This window comes from Protopterus annectens, chromosome 1.part0 (genome assembly GCF_019279795.1).
Source record: "Protopterus annectens isolate FY-2018-M chromosome 1.part0, PAN1.0, whole genome shotgun sequence".
NCBI classification, from domain to species: domain Eukaryota; kingdom Metazoa; phylum Chordata; order Ceratodontiformes; family Protopteridae; genus Protopterus; species Protopterus annectens.
In genome coordinates, this window is record NC_056725.1 from 196952623 (window position 1) to 196973427 (window position 20805).

The window sequence follows — 20805 nt, forward strand, 5'->3', positions numbered from 1 at the left end:
AATCTCACCCACCAGTATGTATTAGTAATGTCACATATCAGGTTAATGACCTTACAGTGAGTAATGTGTGTAACATGCCACCTACAGATATGCAGCAATTCCAGTCAAGAAGGGTCACACATTGAACCGTATGCAAGGCAGAGATCTCATCTGAATAGTCTATATACCACAGGCTACAATGACAGTGATCTCAGATGATTCCCATTGAACAGATACTGTCTTGTGTGCAATTGGCAGTAGTGCTTGGAAAGGTACATTACCAAATTACCAAATTGCTCAAATATTGGCATGCTGAGGGAAGATTACATGAAGGTTTTGAGTATGTCAATTTCAGGTGACTGTGCCCTCAGTTATGACATATGATTCCCATCTTACCACTGAGGAGACATGGTGATCTCAGGTACATTAGGTGCAAACCTGTGTGGCCAGGTCTGTGTACCCAGGTCAGTCATCCCTGATTATGTACATCAGATGTTGCTACTGATGTGCTACTTATCAGGAACATAGGTGTTACAGATGGAAATACTACATATATATATTTGCATGGGTTTATGGCCATTAGTATGTCAACAGGCATTTGTTCATCAATACCCTTTTGTAGGATGCTTACATAGCTCATAGATTCTATGATTATTCACAGTTTGCAGGCACCAGCCAATGTTGTCAGCCACAGACAGTCAGTTTTGGATTGTATCATGGTTAAATGGATTCCAAGCAGTAGAGGACCCAGGACTGTTCCTTGTTGAACACTGCTGCTTACAGATTAGCTATTGGAGGTGGATACTCTATTTTGAGTATGTGTTCTATCAGTGATCCACTTAGTGATCCCTATAATGATATTACCATGGATCTCTAAGTGGGTGCTTTTCTCAATGATGCCCTCACTCAGGTCCTTGGTGACTGCCTCAGACATGTCCAACAGGTTTAACAGCCATTATCTTACTGTTAGAAATCCAAACTGTGTACAGTCAACTGTTTATAGATTACATATATGTTTGCTGATCAGCTCTATGATGATTTTCCCCATGTGCTTACAGGTATGGCTATTCAGGTAAATAGGTCTATAGTTCTGGTGGTTGGTGGATACACCACCTCTGTGCAAGGGGATAACAGTTGCCATTGTCCAGTCAGCTGGCATGCAGCCAGTCATTACAGTATAACTGCAAGGAGTTGACAATGGTGTTAGTAATCCTTGTTGGATCCCATGTAGGATGCAGTCCAGGATGTTAACATGTTCAATAGATGCTGTGTATTCCCCATAGAGAGGCCAGTTATGATCTGCTTTGTAAATAGAGAAGGTATGATACAGGTTGTAGGAATGTCATGTGGCACATGTGGTTGGGACAGGGAAGTGAGGTTGAAGCAGAACTTTCAAACAACAGGTTAGCTATGAGCACAGACCCATTATATGTGGTATCATTAAGTATGAGTTCACTGACAATTTGGGCCTTTCCTCTGAGGTTACACATGTAACTACACTATGCATTGTGGTTCTACTTTGTGGGGAGGTTAGTTTTGTCACATACTGTTTCTGCATGACATCACAACAACAGTATGTGCTTGTTGTAGCTGAAGAGGGTGTGGTTCCATTTTATGGAGGCACCTTCACCCTAACTGTCACACAGTAATGTCCGCCTCTTATTGTACAGCCTGCTAATGGCAGTAGTCCATCAGGCAGGTTTGCTGTTCCATGAAGAGCTCATTTTCCTCCGGCCAGGTACAACTGAGTCTATGCAGATGTACTGCTGCTTACATAAAGCATGGGTGTACAACTCTGCATACTTGCCTATCCCATCTGAGGGAGAAGTTGCAGTCAAGCTATGTAAACCACCCCATAGGAAGTCATAAATTGCTTTGTTGAGGTATTTTCTGCAAGGGGGCTTAAGTCTGATACTTAGTTTTAATAAGAATGATCTGTGGTCAGATCTCACAAGGGAGGACATAACAGTGAGGGGCTGAGGTGGTCACCCATTATTGGTAAACACATAATGCATTATGCTGGCTCCCCTTGTGGGGATGTCACACCACTGGTCCAGGGCATTGTAGTTAAGAATGTGGAATAGCAATTGGGCAAGTGAGGTTCAGCATGACTAACCAACACAGTTGGTGATTACTTAATGTCACCACAAACCATGGTGTACTGATATATTTTGATAGACACAAGTTCATTCAAATAAGCACAACTGGTGTCTGGATTCATGGAGCTACTCCTGTAGCTGGCAATGTCTTGATTGTGTTCCCTTCTAGCTGCGATTAGCATCTGCAGTGTTTCACCAAATCTGGATTTGTATCTATCATTAATGAATATGCATGCACCACCTTCATTAACTTGCACGCTGTCAGTTTGAGGTCTGAACATGTGGAAGGATGTGAAGTCTGGTATGGCTGTGGTGATCCACAGCCTTGAACCAGATGTCTTCGACTGCACAAATATCTGTATTTTCCAAAGTGGGGACACCTTCCACAGAGTGGGATTTAGTGTTGCCATTCCTAGTGTGTAGCAGCATAACAGTGATGTTGTATGAAGATGGCATTCTCACTGGAAATTTTTCCCTCCAGACAGTACCTATAAATTGCACTGTCGTGGTGTCAGCAGCCTTGGCCAGTACTCAACATCCCAGGGGTGAGACATGAAGACCATCTCTGTCAAACCATTGATGTCTGTTGAGCAAGTCATCCCAAGGGGACATGTAGTGGATCCCCTTAAAAAGACCCCACATGCTAAGGTAATTATTGACATCCATCATTTTCCATGTGTATTGAGCCATCATCCTAGGTGAGAGAGAAATGCAGCTGAAAGCTATGGGCATACCCACGAGAAACATAGCATGCCTAAGTTCAGTCATCTGTCTGCATGCAGTCCGGTGATGTATGTCCCTAGTTGTACACACCTGCAAGAATTATGATGTCATCATTATGTTACCTGATATTCCTTGAGTTGTGGTAATGTGAAATATGGAGTATTGTGTCAACTCACACACAGCCAACTGAGACCTTTCACATATATAGCCTGCTGACATGGACATCAATGTGTCTCACGATGTAATCACCTATGAATAATAGGTTTGATTTTGTGGTTTGCTTCAGGTGTTTGACTGGTGCGACACTGGTGCATGAACTACTATGTGTACTGTGCTTTCCAGAGGTATGATTATGTGTACTGAGCTTGCATATGGTTTTCTGAAGTGTCTGTTGTTTGGAAATGTGTCTGGTAAGGAGTTCCACACATGCAGGTGTGTGTGATGTGGGTGTTGGTGGAGCAGAAGGTGAGCTGTAGATGTTGGCAACATCGTCATTGCCATATGCACTGACTGTTGTTTGAGACACCATGGAATCATGGTTTGAAATACAGTCACATCTGTCACATTTTGTGTTTGTGTGGCATAGAAGTATAGGGTTGGGGACACTTTCCACATCTCATCAGCAGTCACTGATAATGCCATTAGCAATACAGTCATGCTTGTTTGTACATCATAGCATGCTCATGTTAAGCAGTGTCATGACAGATGGTGAAATGTAACATGTCGCCTTTATGTAGGTCCCCTAAGATAACATAGCACCTGACAGTGTGCTATACAATGCTTTGCCAGCCATGTGGCTCTTGGATTTACCATAACCCTGTTATTAGGCTTGGTCACAATATTATACCTACAAATGTGACATGTTCAAGTCCAGCAAAGTTAGGGTCATGCTGCCACACCCTTGGGGTTGTCAGCCTGAAACACAGTGATTGTAGGCACTCCTTGCAGTGAGGATGTGGACGTCTGTGTATGCACAGAGGACTTGCTCAACTTTGCTGATACTATGCAAGCCTTGCAAGTGTACAATGCCTGTCAAGCAACCAGACAGCAAACTGGTTGATGTTCTTCATGTTTCACTGTTACAGTCATCACACTCGGGTTATCTGCCTGCAGGTAGCACTCAGTTGGCCCAAATACCAGAGTCTTGAGATTTCAACATCGGATGCTGTTGATTCTTCCATGATGTCAGGTCATCAGGGGTATAAAACAGGCAGCTGATGTAATTGCATCAGTCTTTATTGCCGAGAAGGAGCCTGAAGCAAAAGCAGTTTGTAAGTGCCGGTCAGCCGCTACGTGAATTTTTTGTTTTTCAAGTTTCAAACCTGAAATCTTCTAAAGCTAAGTACTCCGTTGGGGATTCTTTTTTTCTTGCTCTAATCAATGTCAGAAAAAGTTAACAATTGTCTTGCCTGTGGAAAGCAAATACCTCACAGAGATTTTCATTCTTACTGCATCACCTGTTTAGGCCTAGACCACGACGTCCCTCATTGTTGGTTTTGTGCCTTAACACTTGAACCACTTGTCGGCGAGCTATTTTGTCTCTAAATTCTTTTGCTCTCATTCTTTGTATTCTGAAATGACTTTGGTAAGCCATCCGACTACCGATCTTCTGAAAAAGCACAAAGATAAAGACAGAGACAGACTGCATAGTCAAAAACTGCCAACGATGCTTCAGTCACTGGATCTGTACTGAGAAGGCATACCTGGCTGAAGGAAAAAACCTTGACAGACCATGTCAAATCACAATTACTAGACACTCCTTTAAATCAGGACCATTTGTTTGACACCAAAGCAGAAGAGGTTCTTAAAAAGATGGAAGAAAAAGCTAAATCTATGCAAACTGTTAAAGAATTCTTACAAGTGCAACCACCTAAATTCAGTAGGCATTGGCCTACAAAAAAATGGTCCTTTACAGCCCCCTCCAGGCCTTCACAGTCCAAACCCAGGGGAACCAGACCATCAAGACTACAGTCTCAGGGTATGGAAAGATCTAAACAATGGAGTTCTCCCACCTCAAAAACAGGGAGTGGTAAGCTTATGGTAAAAGTTCACAATGACTTGTAAATTATCCTTCCCAGCACTGCCCATCTACTTGCTCCCCTAGGAGGAAAACTTGTCCTTCATGCCAAAAACTGGATGTCCATTACTCAGGACCGATGGTTTCTAAACATTGTATCCCAGGGGTACAGATTCTACTTCCATTCCCTGCCACCCCAAGTGGGTTTCCAGATCTTCCTCCAAACCAATGGACAGAGGCTCAAAAGCAAGTACATTCCCTGCTCAATATCAGGGCGATTCAACCTGTTCCAGTCGCCCTGCTAGACAGGGGTCCAAGGAAGTAAATAGTGTGGGAAGAAATAGCCAGGGAATTGTCATGGCTAGGCTTGTATAGGCCCTAGGGCTGATAGCCTAGTACCAACCTATGAACCTATGAACCTAAATGGGGACAGGGTTTCTACTCTAGACTGTCCCTGGTGCCCAGAAAAGAGGGCTCTTGGTGCCCAATCCTGTATTTATCAGTTCTCAACACCTTTCTGGTGGTCCAAAAATCCAAAATGCTAACCATGCAGCAGCTTCTCCCTATGCTAGCCAAGGATGCCTGGCTAGTCTCCCTAGACTTAAAAGAAGCCTATCTGCACATCCCCATAAGGGAGTTTTGCAGGATAAATCTTTGCTTCAGGGCAGGCTCTATGCACTATCAGTTCTCTGCACTTCCCTTTGGATTATCTACTGCACTCAGAGTATTCACAAAGTGCCTGGCTCCAGCCGTTGCATACTGCAGGCAGAGAAATATCCAAATTTTCCCATACATGGATGATTGCCTGATTCAGGCAGACAGTCAGGAATTACTACTTCAACACCTGGCATTTGTAAAAAAGACTCCTATCTTCATTGGGGTACACCATCAATGAAAAACAAAATCACAGCTGGTGCCCAGTCAAAAAATTGTATTCCTGGGAGCAAGCTTGAATACAACTTCCCAGATGATCTTTCTCACTCCAGAAAAACAGATATATTTGAACAACTACTTCAAACACATGGCCACCAAAACCCATCTATCTGCAAGGAAAATACTGCAAGCCCTAGGGTTCATGGCCTCATGCATTCTGCTAATTCCATATGCAAGACTGCATATGAGGAAAGTTCAATGGTACTTAAAAAGTATTTTGTGCCAACATTCTCAGGACCTGAAAACAGTCATTCCAATCATTTCTTGTCCAAGGGCAGAGTTCCTTTGGTGGGCAGAAGCACGCAACCACAACAAGGGACTGCCTTTCACTCATCCCCTCTCTGCCCAAACCCTGACTACAAATGCATCAGACTATGCATGGTGGGTTCACATGGCAGCAAATGTATTCAGGGAAAGTGGACCCCAGGACAAATTCTCCTGCACATCAATCAAATAGAGATGTTAGCTGTACAGTCTGCTCTGACAACCTTTAAATACCTAATCCTTCCAGGACAGTAGCTGATAAAACCAAACAACACCACAGTTATGTGGTACATAAACAAACAGGGGGGAACCCATTCCTACCCACTCTGCAGGATAGCCATGGCCCTGTGGAACACAGTCTTGAGCAATCAAGTGCATCTGCAAGCTCAGTTCCTGCCAGGCAAACAGAATTCACTGGCAGATGACTTTAGCAGAAATATCCTGGACCCACACAAGTGGAAATTGGAGCCCAATACCTTCAACCTTCTAATCCAGAGGTGCGGGAAACCAGAGGTGGACCTCTTTGCATTCCCAGAGAACCAACAGTTGAGCAAATTTTGCACCAGGAACCCTCACAGCAGGGCCTGGAAGGTGGATGCCATATCCTTCAAATGGAAAAACCTCTCAATTTATGCCTTTTCCCCTCTGCCCCTCCTCTCAAAGGTGCTACTTAAGATCAGACAGGACAGCCCAATGATTATTCTTATTGCCCCAGATTAGCCACGCCAGCACTGGTACAAACTATTATGCAGTCTGACAACAGTGCCACCCTCTCACCTTCATCAGACTCTTCCCCTGCTGTCTCAGCAGGAGGGACATTTTTGGCATCCACAACTGCAAACACTAAACCTTGCAGTCTGGCTTATCCCCTAAATACTACACCAGCAACCCTCAGCAAGCAGGTGCTGGATGTCATTCTTGAGGCTAGAAGGCCTAGTATTAGATAATCCTATGCTGAAAAGTGGAAAAGATATTGCTCTTGGAGCCAATCTCAAGGAAAGGACACAGCTGTGCCCTCCTTGTCTCAAATCCTTGATTAGCTAGCAGAGCTACTCCACAGACGCATATCCTTCTCCTCCATTAAGATTCATGCCTCTGCCATCTCAGCTCATTATAATACTGAGCAACCTATATTCTCTCACCCTCTCATCAAACAGTTTCTGAGAGGGGCTAACAACTTAAGGCCCCCTAGGAGAACACCCATCCCTGCCTGGGACCTTAACTTTTTGAACCTGCAGCTTCAGCAGAGTTAAAATTCCTTTCTTGGAAAACAGCCTTGCTTTTAGCTATAACCTCAGCTAGAAGAGTGTCTGAGTTACAGGCACTAATGAATGTGGAACCCTTCATTATTTTCCATGCTGACAGGGTTTCTCTCAGGACTAACCCATCCTTTATGCCTAAGGTGCTCTCCAGTGTGGCTCTAAACCAAGTCATCCATTTGCCAACCTTCTTCCCTAATCCTCAAAATAAAGGGGAGAGGATCCTGCACTCCTTGGACGTGCACTGACAGCTCAGGTTCTACCTTGACAGGACTAAACCTTTCAGAAAATCTGACCAACTGCTAGTCAGCCTTGCTACAGGGGCAGAGGGCAAGGCCAATTCAAAGCAAACAATTTCCAAATGCATAGTACACTGCATCCATTTCTGCTACAAGCACCATGGAAAACTAACCCACAGGGGATCAGAACACATCCCACTAGGGCTACTTCCACCTCTACAGCATTTCTCAGGGGAGTCCCTACCAGGGACATTCTGGAAGCTGCAACCTGGAGTTCTGCACACACCTTCACAAAGCATTACCACTTACTTATTTTTTCTAAATCCAGAGTTGGATTTGCTACAGCAGTCTTACAAGGCCTGCTAGCCAGCCCTAACTCCTCTTGAATGCCTCCACCCTTCCTCAGCTTTGGGAATCAACCCAAGTGTGATGACTGCAACAGTGAAACATGAAGAGCATAGTACAGTTGTGTGCACATACCATAAATGTAGATGTTCGAGTGTATTCACTGTTGCAGTCCTGGTTTCCCTCCCTCCAGCCCCCTGTTTTTCTCTATCCTTTCTACCTATCCCCTATATGGCCATTTTTTATGGCAGGGGTATTTACTTTTTACTGGTGGTGTTCCACACCATATACTAGCTTCTTATTTGGGGGGCTCCTGACATCTGTGGCAAGAGAAACTGATGTAATGGCATTGGCTGCCTGTTTTATACCCCTGACGACCTGATGTCATGGAAGAAGCGACAGCATCCGAAGCAGAAATCCCAAGACTCTGGTATTTGGGCTGACTGAGGGCTACCTACAGGCAGATAACCCAAGTGCGATGACTACAACAGTGAATACACTTGAACATCTACATTTATGGTAAGTGCACACAACTGTACTTTGTGTGACATGATGCAGGAACACAAACATGTGTTCTGGGTACATAACTGTACAGTATGGCATATGGCAGTTTGACACACTTTGGTCAAAGGTGGCCAGTCCTTTGCAGTAGGCCTCAGAGCAATGTATGCAGATATCCATCATTAAGCTGTTGAAGGGCAGGATACATGAATTGCTGTGACATTTTCACCTAAAATGGATCACCGCTGCTGTGCTACTTGTTTCAGGAAGGTTGGATATCTATGTCACTGGACAGTGCACATTATATTCTGATGCTGCAGCTGTGCTTCTAATCACCATCTGCTCAACTCCCTAGTAACATACCACCAACTCTGAAACAGAAGGCATAATACAAGCAAAAGCCAAATGATTGCTCTAGTTGCTAATCAAGGCATCTAATGGAGAAGGGTATATGAAGCCTACAGAGCATTTCATGATGTGGGACAATTATGTGGTTGAACAAACTGACTGTGTCCTCCTTCTCATCAAGAGCTTTGTAGTATAATTTTGCGTGTGATGACAGAAAACATATCAGAGCATAGTATCCCAGGAGAGATGGTTGTGGTAAGAATTACCCAGGCACCAGCAATTCAGGGGACTTCCCTGCTTTTTGCATTCTTCACAAGGTAATTGTCCCCTTTCAGAACACACTGCTTGAGTAGTGTCGACCTGCAGAATACCTGTGTAAATCCTCCTGCCTTACCTTCACAGGGTATACATATTAGCTTTCCCTCCATTGTTTGTCTGTGCTCTGTACAGAGACCTTGGATGACTCTTTTCTTGAACATGATGAAATTAATTGCAATACTTAGTTCCACAGTGGACAACTAGCATGTAGTGCCAAGCAGTGTCCCCAGATCTCTCAGTCGTCTGATATGTAAAGCCATGAATAGAGTTAGCATGGATGCGAGCAGCAACAATGCTGTACACCTGCTGACACTGGACTAAACACAGTTTGTTTTGCTCAAGGGCAGATCATGCCTACCTACCCTAACCAGTGGACCTCATTGAGTGTTAAACTATGCAATGGATAAGGCGAATATGACTCACTCCACCTACCATGGCCTGCTAAGGTGTTTGACAATAGTATGCCAGCAGGCCGTGCTGAAAACTTTGTAGGTTATTTACAGAGTAGTATGTCATCTGATGGGTAGCAAAGTGTCTGATAATGATAATCTGGGAAGATAGCATTGGGTAGTCCAATGCTACAATGACACCAGTCACCAGTGGACTTCACTCAGACATCATTAATGGAGTACCCCTTTGAGCATTTCCCTTCTCTGCAGTCACAGCCACTGTCAGTGACCTATGACTGACTACATTAGCTGGTGATTGCTTATTAGGAGCTGTCACTGAATCCCACACAGAACCAACAGTTATCCAGAATGGCCTGAGACACACATTCAGTTGTAGTCAGAGCCACTGACAAATAGTAAATCCCAAGAACTGCACATTTTTTTGGAAGTCATCTACCCCTTGAAAATATAGTAGTGTCAACACACTGCACACAGTTGAGACTTATAGACACAGAGAGTAATGTAGCCTTTGATTTTTACTGGTTGGAAAGATGTGGGGATCCATTCAATTTTGTACAACCTACACAAAAAGGAATGGCATACAAATCCCAGACTATCTTTTTTATACTGTATTTGGCACTCATCACACTATCATTGACTGCAATGGCACCTTTGCTATGTCACTACACAGGCATATCTGACAACTATAACAGCCACATGGGTTCCATGGTAAACCAAAACATATTGTAGATAACATGGCCTATGCTGAGCATGTAAAGATCGTACATGTGTAGTCTGCCTCTTACAAGCCTTGGAGGGGGATGTGTATGTCTTGTCATACATGGAGGTGTCAGATCCCACTGTATGCCTTCCGCTTATCCAAGACAGGACTAACAAATGTATTACTTGTTCTACATACCTAAACCTTCACTGTGGTATAAATAGTACATGCTGGAGAGACAGGTATGTAACCCAGACACTACACCCTGTATGTAACAGGCTCATTATGAATATGAAACATGCTTCTGCTGTAACGAACATCATGTGCAAGTTACACAATGGGATGCAGAACAAGACAATCAAAACTGGTGTAGGGCAAATGTCTGAAATAGACACATGAAATCTGTAGATGGGTCATCTCCATCACCACAGTTTGTAGATTTGTTAGCTCCAGAAACCTTGGTGACACTTATCAAGGGTATCAGACCTTTTCATAGATTAAGGATGCATAAGCAGGCTGAATGACACCAATGTCCTTGTTAGCCTGTTATACTAATAGGAACCTATGGAGCCATGCACGCATTGTGCACTACCTTTCTGAAGACACATTTCATCTGTGCTGACATTTCATCCTGTGCTGTGACATCTATGCGGTTACTGCATCTGTGTATCCATAGGTGTCCCCTACAGACTCCTGAAAATGAACCATAAACACATCCATGACACACCTTTCATTGTGTAAGCATACAGCCATTACAACATTATACAACTTAAGGTACACAAAATAATATAGCATTAAAAATGTCAGCATACAGTATCTGTCAGTGACCAGTACAAGTGGCATGGCAAAGGCAAAACTGGATTACACAATTACATATTCATTTATATAGTCACTCTGTGTGCCAAACACATATCTTAATTTCCCTATATCAATATTGAGGATGACAGGGATGTGGCACAGGTATCATCACTTGCTCAGAGTGTTGTGTGTGGGTGCAGGTGGCCTAGGCTGACCCATTAGGTTGAAAGCATGTGCGTGCGTCAGGAAGAGACGTAGGCAAGATGGACCATGGAAATGTGCCATGAGTGTCTGTAGGTGACCTGATTTTGACAGTGGTGTTTAAGTGTGTGCATGAATGCATTCAAGCTCAGTGCTAGCCCTACATGTGTGTATGTTGGACAGCTTTGAAATGTGCATGGTAGAGCTGACAGTTCATCATCTCCACCCCTGAACATGGTAACTGGCTCTGCCAGGGATTGCACTGCCACCTCCATGCCCAAAGTCAGAAATGATGCTAGTGCCTGATGGTGACTGCTGTCTGCTGGGGCCGTGTCCTCCACAGGAATGCCCAGGACCATCAGCCCATGACCTGCCATGTCTTGTTGTGGACAGCACACTCCCCTCTGGAGCGATGGATGTACTACCACTATGAGAACATGATTGTGCACAGCCAAGTGGTCTCTCAGTAGATGGAGTTGCAGACCTATGTCCACATGTCCAATGCTCAACTCCAACCAAATGTTCCATCAAAGACAATGTGCATTCCAAGACAGATATTCTGTGATCTTTCTCAGACCAATATCTTTCCACTGCATCACTGAACCAATCCAGGGTATCAGCAATGCAGTGGAGACAGTTACGGATGTCAGACTGTGCTGCATCCATAACCCTGGGCATTCATCTGGATGTCCTTTTGAAAGGTGCCTGTACCTCCATGATGGCCCAAAACATACGCAGATTGACCTGTGATGACACACCTGCAACAGGTGGTGGAAGGACAGCAGGCTTCTTACAAGCACCCTTATCAATCCACCTGTGTAGAACCTCACCAGCTGTCTGGCTATGGCCAGTGTCGACATTCGCTAGAGCCATAGTTGCCACACTTTCCTGTTGAAAGTCCCCACCCTATGACTGTCCAATATCTGTGGCCTCTGGGGACTGGGTATGTGTAGCCATACTGACTGTGTGTGGTGGTAATGAGTGTAGAAGAGGGATGTAAACCTCTGGGGCAGATTCAGCTCCTGTATCCCCACCTGTGCCCCAATTTGGCCACCATCATCATCAGAGTGTAAAGAGGCACTCACCGGGTTGTGTAGGAGAGAGAGAGAGAGAGAGAGAGACCAATCCCCCTGGTTACCTGTGATAAAAAAGGGAAAAGCAGTACATTAATACCTGCACTATTCTGCTCTGCAGTACTATGTTGCAATATATGTAAAGCTGTATACACTCTTGTCACTATTACAGACCTGTTTAACCCCCAGCCTCATATAGTAGGACATCAGGACATTACGTTTCCCACAAACAACTGCAGTTGCTTGTAAATAAAAGTTGTTTCAACAGCAATCTCATCAGGAACAATGAGGTACACTGTTGACATTTGTGAAAACTCTGCACAGTTGACACATATGGTAATCTGTAATGTTGTGACAATAGTATCACATCTATCAGTGTAGACTACAGCCTTATTTGGTTCCTGATGGACCTGTGAAAAGATGAGGGAGTGGTAATGTAAACACCACTGCATGTTGCACTATAATAGGGTAATACATCCATATATCTCACATTTACAGTAGCTACTTTGTTAATTTTTATGTTGGTCAAAATCTGAGCATGAGATTCAAATTGCAGTTAACCCCCCCCCCCCCTGCCAAAAAAAAAAAACACCTGACACCCACGTAACAGTATTTACACCCTAACACACTGAATGGTACAGTATTCCAATGCTGATCAAACTAAGCCTACCTGGACTATTCTCTGGCATGGAAATTGTGGCACCCACATCCATGATATATGGTGTGATGAGTGTCTGGGAACTGTCATGTGTTCCTAGTTTCATCAGGAAGTCCTCAGTAGCTGAGAGTGGTTGTTTCACTCGAAGCCCTCCACCGGTGACACCACGATCCCTGGCCCCATCTGTTGCTCTTCTGCATGCAGCATTTATCATATCTTTTACATGGTATTAAACTTACTCCTATGTCCTGCTCTGGTGACCTATGGCATTAACATCACAGACAAGGTCAGCTCACAATGCTGCCCACTCTTCCCTGTTTTGCCTCCCCATGGACAGTCGGAGTTCATGGTGTTGATGGAGGTCTTCCAGGATTATATAATTCTCAGCCTCAGTAAATGGGGGATGGAGTCTTGCATGCATGTTTCCTGAAAGACAACAAAATAGGAACACGTCAGGCTCACATACATGGGAGTACACTATGTCGAGATACAGCAAGAACAGTATGGCTGAAGGTATCCACTGCTTGATCACACATGTAATATTCCACAGTGTGTAAACATGCTAAGGGTGTGGATACAACTAAGATACTAGCAATAGTCAGCTATTCCTGTTTCTGCCATGACAGATACTGCTGTATGATCACACACTCAGCACAGGAGTCCATTGTAGTGTGGCCCCTATGGGCACCCACTGATAATATGTCAAAACAACAGTGACAAACAAATAGTAGTGTGCTATTACAACCACTTTAAAGGGACATTCCCACGAGGCCAGTGTGCCTCATTGACAAGCAACATTCCATCCTTGATGTACTGTACGTCCTCTGTAAATGTAAGAAATCTGGAAATCAATGACATGACATGTCATCATTACAGTTATAGAAAAGGCTTAATGCTGTTATCCCCATCCCCCCTAAGTGTATTCACACATATGCATCATGTTGTAAACAAAAAAAGTTACATACCTGATGGAGTACAATACTCTTTTGGTGATATGCGCAGATATATAACGTTTTTAGGAAAGTGTTTACTGTGTGAAGAAAGTCTCATACAGAATGGTTCCCCTAGCCAGCTGTTTGCCTTTTTAACATAGTTCTCATTACTAGGTGATTGGCTGTTAAAGAATCTGTGATTCTGAAATGCTGATTGCAGCCAACACAGCTGATTTGCAGCATAATCAGCCAATGAGATGCAACCACTGAACAAGATATCAGGCCTTCGTGTAGATTAGAAGCCCTTTCTGGTATGTTGTGCTGGACATTACTGGGGTCAAGACATTAAGTCATTGCAGAGAGTACATCTGTAGCAGCTACGTTTATATACAGATGTGTGTGGTACAGGCTGCAGCTGATGCTGCAGGTAACAGACATAGGCAAAGAGTGTGAACACTTTGGAGGACAACAAGCTGCAAGAGTAAGTGTGGAAGCTGGGACAGCCTTGTTTTAAAGGCACAGCCAGATTGAGGGCTCCCATTCCACTGCAAATTAAGGCATGTGTGTAAGGTAAGTATGTTAGCCAATGGCATCATTAACAGAGTTCTGGGCAACATGTTTGTTGTATCATTGAGCAACATAGGGGTAAATATACCATTATGTCAACCATTTGGGCAAGTGCCAGGCCATGTGTTATAATATAGTAGTCATTTGGAATGTGTGTGCTGGCAGTCCTAGTTACTAGCAGGACCTCCATATGTGTATGTTAGTTGTGCAGCTTTGCTAATCTGTAATATCATTATGAAATGATTGTGTGCTGCACTCTGATATCAGTGAGCCTCATTTGCATTACCTAAGTTAAAATCCTCTGTGAATGCATATTAATGCATGACCTGACACATTATGCACTTTATAGTGTTGCTATAGGGATATGTCAAGTCTGTTCCTACCTGCAGGCTTTTGACTTCCAGCATTGAAAAGCAGACATTGAATTTGAAATGCATTGTGTGAATAAAGAGTGCATGACTCAGTTATTCATTGATGACTTTACAATAATGTAATTTAAATTTTACATACCAATAGATTTGAACCCAGGACCATGTATGGCAAAAAAATTACTGCTTGCAAAGCATTTAACAGATTGAGCTACTGAGTCACTGTTAAAACATCTGTATTTATGAACACATAAGTGCACACACACACACACACACAGGCTGTGACATACCTCAATCACATCCATTATTATGTGCCTGGCTTTATTGGGGATGTATTTCTCCTCCAGTATCCTAGTTGAACATATATTTTGCCAATAATATTTTAGTAGGTGTATTTCTGCATTTTGCTGATAAATTTGGACATGTACTTCACTTACATCCATTATTCTGTGCCTGGATTTCTAGTGGTGTAGTCCTATACTAGACTCCAAGTTACAGTCCCAGTTTTTCCATTACTCTTTCAGCAAGCTTGCATGATGCGGCACGATGCCCAGCTCTGCTTAAACATGTTTAATGACTGTAACTTGCAGTTACTATGTTTTGCTTACAACACCTGTTTTAATTAACAGCTGTGTGGTGAGGCAGGTTAATGCAGTGGTCTGCAGGTGCGATGGTCTTGGGTTTGAAATAGGTGGCAGGTGTTTATTATCATTTAAAACACATATATCAATATAGCTCCATTTAGCTGAGCTTAGCAATGCTGTATGATTCACCTCAGCGTGCAAAAAATCTTTAAAGAAAAGAAAAATGGGGAGATAGGACAGTGGTGGGCTGGGGTTCAAGCAGGGGGAAAACATAATGAAATGCAGGTAGGTATGTGCAGGAAGGTTATAGGAAAGAAATATAGCTATCCTTTTCATGTACAGCAACAAGTGTGCACTTTGACAGAATATGTAGATAAATTTGGACTGTCACCCCCAGAGAAGGGGTGAAAACAACATAACTGCATTGTCAAGCCAATTGGACCAATTTACATGTGTTGGGTGGACACATGTGCAAAATGGAGAGCTATGTATGGGACAATATTTTTTTAGGATAGATGCCCATTTTTTGTTAAGGTGAGAGTGGGATGTTGGGGATGGGACATAGGTACGTGTGGGGAGGTAAGTTGGGAAGGTGTGGAAGCTTTTGCAGAATGACAAGACAGGCAAGACATCAGACAGGGTTAGTGTGTGACACAAGAGGGGGTAAACACTTTGGATGGGGAGGGTGTTGTGGAATCCCAGTCTCAGGTAACTCCCCAAGGTAGCAGCATGTCTCAAGTCTCCACCTAAGGGACTGTCAGCACTGCTACTTCACTGCCTCTGTGGTTACAGTGGTGGAGGCTGGGCTCTGGGCCGAGAATGCCCAAACAGAGAGGTGAGCATTCCCACCATCCAGCTCAGGCAACATCTAAAACTTTGGAAGAACATCCTGCACACCAATCCTGGTAGTTCATCACGGATGACAAAACAACCCCTTTCACCACCGGTCCCAGAGGGGGGCCCAACCTTGACCTGTGGGACATAAATCTCTCTCTGCAGGTAGTGCAGGGGCAGCAAAGGGGGCACCACCAGACTGTGGCCTACACATGCTTGGCCCTGGTACCATGGCCAGAGAAGGCAAGGTAGGTGGATCATTTGGAACCAGCCTACCTTGTCCCACTAGTGTAAATTAGATATAAAGATAAGTTAAGGTCAGTAATAACCAAACCAATGTTAGTATTAACATAATGGAACATAATATTGACTAATCCAAATACATATTAAGGTATATTATGTGGAACACAACAATAAATAACGTAACAATAAGTATGTTAATATAAAGCCAGTATGAAATAAACCATAAGGCCAACATAACAGTTAGTTTAACAGACTATATTAATATTAAATTATAATAATAAATAACATTAATAAATTAAAGTAGATAAGGGGTTGGGAGAGAGAGAAAAACATATCATTAGTGAATTTGCAGATGATATTACTACACAGACTACTAATACATCCTTCTACAGGTGTGCAGTGTCAGTTGTGAGTACAGTGACTCCAATTCTTCTATAGATGATGTTGCACATACATACCTCTCAAGCTGATAGCATGGGATTATATGGGCCAAGAACTAACAAATGCAGATACAAAACTACACAGAACTGTTTCACATACTGTGCTCGGACAATACTCCAAGGTATTCTGTAAAAATGGATTTGCAAATACATTGCATTCCAGGTAATAATTTATCTGTTAATCAAGGACCAGACAGACTGGGCAGTTGTCGTTACATTAAAAAAATCATGACAGTTGAGAAGCATGTTTGTGTATATTAAGTATACTAGACAGCTGCTCATGTCTTATTTGGCTAGCATGGGAGTAGAACCCAAAAGCTGTGAATCCAGGGGACATGTGCACTCAATGTAACATTTGGCTGCAGTGACATTAGAACACATATGCACTGAATACAGCCCTACTGCAGTTATTTGAACACATTACTTATCAAACCACTATCCTGCTTTACACTTATTGTTATTTCTTTTTAACATCTGTGAATTATACATATGATATCTGCCCAGAACATGGGATACCTTACCCATATACTTTGTTCCTGGAGTGGGAGGAATAGAGAGCATTATCTGACTGAAAGTGGCCTGAAGACAGCCCTGAACTGCACTCTGGGTTGTGCAATACATTTATCAGGCAATTACTTTTGCATTCTTTATTAATTTCATTTTTGCAGTTGACTGCAGTGCCATTAGAACACACATGTAATGAGTAGAGCCCTACTGCAGTTATTTGTACACATCACTTATCAAACAACAATCTTGCTTTATACTTTATTGTTATTGCTCCTTAGAATCTGTGCATTATGCACATGATATTTGCCCAGAACATAGGCTACCTTACCCATATACTTTGTTCCTGGAGTGGGAGGAATAGAGACCATTATTTGACTGAAAGTGGCCTGAATATAGCCCTGAACCATACTGTGGGTTGTGCAATACATTTATCAGGTAATTACTTTTGCATTCTTTATTAATTTCATTTTTACAATTGACTGCAGTGATGTTAGAACACACATACAGTAAATACAGCCCAACTGCAATTATTTGCACACATTACTTATCAAACCACAATGTATGCTGCGGTGGTACAGTGGTAGCATTGTTACCTCACAGCAAGAGGTTCTCCCATTCAATTCTTGGCTTGGCTTGGGAGTGCCTTCTGTGTGGAGTCTGCATGTCCTCCCTGTGGTTGGGTAGCATTTGAAAGACATGCGTGCATAAATGGGCATGCTTTCATTGAAGGTTGGGCGTCGAGCTGGCACCTCGGCATTTCATAAAAATCTACTGCCAATAATTAGTGGACCGGAGTTCCACTGTGGCGACCCCTTACCGGGAAAAAGCCAAAAGACAAACAACTTATCAAACCAAAATCCCGCTCTAAACCTTATTGTTTATTGTTATTGGTATTGTTTGTTGTTTATTGCACTACAGTTATCAGAAAATATCTGTACTTACCACACTCATGGTGCATCCTGGTCAGGCGCCCTGTGGGAGACTGGACATTGCGAGCCTGTTCAGCTTCAGCTGTTGGAAGAGAAGCAAACCGTTATGCATATACCATTTTTCAAAGCTGCAGCTTGTATTTTGTAAAGTAGTGACAAGCATACTTGCATATCTGTGGGGCATGCCCAGCCCTAGCCTCTTGGACCCAGGTGTCCAAGTCTCCACTCTTTCTTTGCTTCAGGTGTCATAGTGGTGACAACACTGCTCACCAGTGCAGGGGATGCCACTAGCGCTGGTAAGATCCCTGACCCACCAGTCCCAGGCTTAAGCTTTACATTCTGAGTCCTGGTAACTGCCGTACAACAGCTGGGGTTATTAGTTCTGGACCACCCACCTCTGCACTGGAAAGTGTGCTTCTTCACCAACACCACCAGGCATATTGACAGGATACTAAGGCTCCAATGAATGCTGCAGAATTCTCACCTATTGGCCTTAATACAGGATGTTTTCCCACCCTTATATGTCACAGTGTAACATTCAAAAAAAGTTCCACATTGCTTAGCATCAATCAAACCAGCTTAGCAGAGCTGAGCATTGTGTAAACTCACACTACTGTGTTTTAGCAAAGCTTAACAATGAGCAAACAGGAATAGCTATTGACCATGTTTAAGTAGTGCTTAGCATCACACAGCTTTTTCAAAAGTAACAATTTTGTTTTTGAATTAACCCCCCCCCCCCTTAGGTCTCCTCACACATTTCCACAGCAATAAATGTAAAAAGGTAAGATAGCTAGGGGCTTAAACTCAGGACCTACTACACTGTAGGCCATGACTCTAAGTATTTAGATAATTGAATAGTGAGAAAACCAGTATACCTTCACATATACTACTAAGATACATATTAGCATTGCTAAGCACTGCGCCACTCCATGCAAACGGTCATTCAAAACCATAAAATAAAAACACATAGACAAAAATGCATAATTAATTACATCTGGTTTCTATTTTTAGATGTCTGGCAGGTGTCAGCTGTATATGTGTAAGTGCAGCTCAGCACTGCTGCACTCTGCACTGCACAAAACGGCATAAAAAAAAATAAAAAAAATAAAAAAAATATATTAAAGTTCACGCATATTTCTAAACTAGGAGGGCACATTACAGGGATTCTTATCCTGTACATAACATCTGTCCAGGAATTCCCTGGACAATTTGCAAACATGGGACAGCCTCTACACTACTGCCTACATGAATTCAATATCTGTGTTACTATTATCTACCTTGGCAGTGTGCCATGATTAATATGCATGGCATGTTGTTGAGGGTGAACCATGAATGTGCACATGGGTATGTTATGTGTAGGCTCTACACGGAGCCTACATGGATTTTATTGCATCCTGGGTAGTAACTATTATGTTTGCAATATTTTGTAAACAAGTTATAATATCTCAGCAGCTACTCAAGTTACAGTCATACTGTCAGCATAATTTTATTCATCTAGCTGACAGCTGAGTTTTATCTGTGTTACTTGGCTGTTGAGATATTTAGAAAAATGTGAAAATGATGTCTCTGTAAATTAATATCATAAAAACAACTGCACTAGACAAAGAGTTTGCTATTGTACAAGCTTTAAGACAAAATCTTTTAAAACCGTGTACATAGCATGGTTTGGGAAGTATTGATGCAAATATGAACAAGCAATATTTGATGCCTACAGGCATAAGTAGGAGTTAACTGTAGATGCACATGGAAGCATCACTTGGATGTAAAGAGTTAAGGTATATTTGTATTTCACAGTACAGCTGTCCTAATGGTAAACTAAAAGGTATAGGCAGTCTGCTCCTGCATGGCAAACCTTATATCACTCCATAGAATGTTTCTCCATAATAGTGAAACAGTTACAGACATTAGAGGGGTGTAGAATAAAACATGTTCATTCTCTGCTATGTATAGTTACACAGAGAAGTGAGAGTGAAGGAGAATGCAGAAAATGAAAGATGAGATCTTATACCATTTCCCAAGGCTAGCTCTCCTTACTAAATATTGCACACAAGTATTCACAGACTTTAACTACCCTCAACTGTCTTGCTGTAGACGTCTCATTTTTTGACACTCCCCATGGTTTACAGGTTATTATTTGAGACATTGCACTTTTGTCCATATTTCTGATGCAAGCTTTTCTTTCTCTTTGAGCCCATGTTCTGCACAAATTAACAGACCCTGGACAAGAAGATACCATCTTTAATTTATGCAAGTGTTATTGTTGCATGCTTACTGTGTTAGAGCTGCAAGGGGATCTGTCCAAATACTTTTTCAGCATAAATAGGGATAAGAGTTCATCACTACAGCTATTGTGGTACTTATGTCAATGTTTCCTAGGTACACATTTAGGGTCTTAGATCTGTTCATTATAGCAAGCCCAGCAGCATTGGCTGAATAATTTATAAGCAACTTTAAAGACTGGTTCAATAGCCCAGACATCAGAAAGAATCTTTACTACAGGAATGTTAATTTAAACTCTGAGAAGGAGGGTCACAGG